This window comes from Lissotriton vulgaris, chromosome 8 (genome assembly GCF_964263255.1).
Source record: "Lissotriton vulgaris chromosome 8, aLisVul1.2, whole genome shotgun sequence".
Taxonomy (NCBI): Eukaryota; Metazoa; Chordata; class Amphibia; order Caudata; family Salamandridae; genus Lissotriton; species Lissotriton vulgaris.
Genome location: NC_141696.1, coordinates 54932398 through 54936281, shown reverse-complemented (window position 1 = coordinate 54936281; position 3884 = coordinate 54932398). Strand labels below are relative to the sequence as shown.

General features: G+C 48.0%; 1 pseudogene; it reads left to right on the top strand.

Moving 5' to 3' along the window:
* Nucleotides 1–1681: 1681 nt before the first annotated feature.
* Nucleotides 1682–2026, top strand: LOC147693370 (small Cajal body-specific RNA 2; annotated as a pseudogene).
* Nucleotides 2027–3884: the final 1858 nt, after the last annotated feature.

Below are 3884 nucleotides of genomic sequence, written 5' to 3'. Positions count from 1 at the left end.
ATGGTCTGGGACTACCGACTACCCCCACCCTGTTCTGTGCACCACCACCTCCACCCTAAACGCAATTAGCCATGCGAGGAGTTTTCTTTGAAAGGCGGGGGGTCTCGCGACCCCACGGCCGTATTTATTAAAATATGAAAACAAATTAAAATTGTTGAAATAAACATTATTTACACAAGTTTTCATATGCAAAATTCCGACATTAGATTTACAGCAATGTAGACAGGTATAAAAGGGGCTAACCTTAACAAATGTCTAATGCAGCGTGTTTCCTAACAAAATCTAACATCCTACGTATGAATTTTGCATCCTAACCATTTGGGCCTACGGCAAGGGCCTACGGCATGACTCGCGCCATTTGATGAGGTCATAGTGAATGTGCGGGGAGGCTAACAGCCCAAGGGGAGCGTGGCTCCTTCCCCCGCACCCTTCTGACCAAGCGGATATCCTGCCCCTGAAGTTCTAGGAGAGACCATTGGCCCCTCCCCCTGGGCGACCCCATTCGAGAATGGTGACGCCCCCTAAGGACCTTAAATTGCTGCTCACCGATCATGACCTTACCGCTGACCAAGCATTACAATAAATACCACAAATATGGTACCTGTGAAAAGGGAAAAAAGGCCTAAGGAGAAAAACAAATACACAAACTCAATAGGCACAAATTCTTTGTTTGAATTCCAATACTACCGCCTGTAAAAAGGGGAAAAAAGGCCTAAGGAAAATTTACTCACCAAACAATTTCCAAAGACATAACACCATTAACAAATATGGTACCTGTGAAAGCGTAAAAAAGGCCTAAGGAGGAACAAATACACGCACTCACTAGGCACAAATTCTTTGTTTGAATTCCAATACTACCGCCTGTAAATGGGGAAAAAAGGCCTAAGGAAAAATTCCCGTCAAACAATTTCCAAGAACATAACACCATTAACGGTAAGACCGACTTATGTACCAATTAAAATTCTGTTACAAGGGATGGTGGGAGGGAAAATTATTCAGCCCCCTCGCTGAGGGGCACGTAGCGGGTCGGTAGAGCGTGGGGGCAAGAGGGCGCCTCCCGCGCTCTCCCAGGCTTTTATTCCATCACAGGCGGGGGGGCTGACCAGCTCTTGCTTGGCCCGCCCCCTGGCCCCTCCCCTTGCCCCGGTGAGCAGGGACCAATTGTTGGTGGGCCGCCCCCGCCGCGCCCCACCACTGAGGACACAGGGCGGGGGAGGAGCAGCCGGCGCCACGCCATACGTGCGTGGGGGTCGAGCGCCCCCCCTTTCCTATCTATCTTCTGCCGGAGTGTGAAACACATTATCTGGGAACCCACCGAGCTCTGCCTTAGTGTGCGCTGCAGAAAGTGAGCGCGTCTTTGCTGCACGTGCAACGGCAAAGCTGCGTGCAGGAGGGACAACTCACTGACTGAGTGGTCGCTAGAACCTTATGTACCCGTTTCTCCTTGAGAGGGACCCATAAGTTTACTTGTGTATAAACTCATGCATCTCAAGCATCTGGTTGCTCTAGACAGGAGTATTTGGTATAGTATAATTGGAGAAAAGAGTTTAAAGCAAGATTACTAGATAGATGCTTGTTTTCAGGAAAGCCATGTCCAGTCCTGGATTTTGTTTGAACAACCCAATGGATTCTGTGGGCTGTAGTTTTGGTAACTTCATTTGGACTAAATTGCTAGATTGCAGTGGTTTGTAGCAGGAAAGACTGAATTTGTGGGAGAGATGTTTGAGTGAGAGGACGTGTAACGCGTGTCTCCATGTGCTGTGGTTGCAGTTTGCATGTTTATAATTGGTACGCATGAGGTGTGCTTGCTCTCCCCTGTGCCCTTTATACACATTGATCTTATTTGACCTGCCCTTGGTTCTCCGTTCCTGGACCCGGGCTGAGATGAGAAGACCTCCTCAGTCGCTAGCCGCGTTGTTGGGCCCTGTGCGCAGAGGTTTTCAGAATCAGGCAGTGGATCCTGTCCTCCGGGGCTCAGACATGATGATTCGATCAGATATACTAGGCTGGGGGTGCGAGGCTTTGGTCCAGAGAAATCGAATAAGGTGTTCACTGGGAGAAAAGGAAGCCCGGAATTCTTAACAAAGTTTAACTTCCAATCAAGATGATGATTGATCAGCGAATATTAGCATTTGCCCTTGAGCCAGTACAGGTTTTCAGACGACTGTAGAGTGCACTGCGCCTTTCTTCCTTCAAGTGTATGGACCTCAAGGTCTTAACATGCTTAGTTCTGTTGGACTGATCTCCCCAATATTTGGTGTCCATTGACAGTGCTAGGTTTGCTCAGGAGCACCTCCGCATCTCCATGCCACCCAAGGCGATAGTTATGTACCTCTCGGGTGGGCCTGTGGTGGATGGGGCTAGTGAGAGGCAGATACTCTGTACTCCTGAGATCGGACTGGTGAGCGGCGGCAGCACGAAACAAGCATTGGAAATGCAATAGGTCTCGCATTAGGAAAGTTTGAGCTATTGGTCTTATAAATGACCTTTTTTTTATTTATGTTTTGTTTTTTAAAATAGCCAAAATAATAGCTTTGTCATTTACAATGCCAATAGTTATAACTTTTGCAAATGTGACACCTATAGCATTTGTAATGCAACATGTTTTGTATTTACGTGACTTAGATGTATTGATATTACAAATAACAATGGTTTTTGATTTATTTAAATAATTAATACTTTAATAATTTATTTAATTTGTAATGGCAATAGCTTAAACTTTTGTAATTAACTTTTGTGAAGATTATGTTCAGTGTTTTTTATTGTGATGAAAATTCAAGAACAGAAGTGAAATATTAACATTTTTGAAAACAGCTTGAAACATTGAAAGAACATATTCGAACCAGTGATGCTGTGGTGGTGCTGAGTGATGCTGTTGTTGCGCTGAGTGATGCTGTTGTTGCGCTGAGTGATGCTGTTGTTGCGCTGAGTGATGCTGTGGTTGCGCTGAGTGATGCTGTGGTTGTGCTGAGTGATGCTGTGGTTGCGCTGAGTGATGCTGTGGTTGCGCTGAGTGATGCTGTGGTTGCGCTGAGTGATGCTGTGGTTGAGCTGAGTGATGCTGTGGTTGCGCTGAGTGATGCTGTGGTTGCGTTGAGTGATGCTGTGGTTGCGTTGAGTGATGCTGTGGTCGTGCTGAGTGATGCTGGGGTGGCGCTGAGTGATCATGTGGTGGTGCTGAGTGATGCTGGGGTAGTGCTGAGTGATGATGTGGTGATGCTGAGTGGTGCTGTAGTGGTGCTGAGTGATGCGGAGTGATGATGTGGTGATGGTGAGTGGTGCTGAGTGATGCTGGGGTGGTGCTGATTGATGCTGTGGTGTTGCCGATTGATGCTGTGGTGGTGCTGAGTGGTGCTGTGGTGGTGCTGAGTGGTGCTGAGTGGTGCTGTGGTGCTGAGTGATGCTGTGGTGGTGCTGAGTGATGCTGTGGTGGTGCTGAGTGATGCTGTGGTGGTGCTGAGTGGTGCTGTGGTGGTGCTGAGTGGTGCTGTGGTGGTGCTGAGTGGGAGATGGGGAGAGGGAGAAAAAGGAGAGCAGGGAGAGGGAGAGGGTAAAGAGAGGGAGAGAGGAGAGAGAGGGGGAGAGAGAAGAGAGAGAGGGGGAGAGAGGAGAGAGAGAGGAGAGAGACGGAGACGGGGTGAAGGACTGGGTTATTTAGAACCCAGCGGTGCCAGGGCACAACACCTGAAACCTTCGTGGGTAACCTGCTCCGGCGTACGAATCACAGAGACACGGGACACTTCCTTCGGCGTCAAAGATTCAAGGTTTATTTACTGCAGGGAACACAGAAGTCACGACAAGTAACACACGTGCAACTTGGGGAGACTGCTTCAAATTGATTCTGTGAGTCGCTCCTTTTATACACAATTTCCCCATAGAGTTAC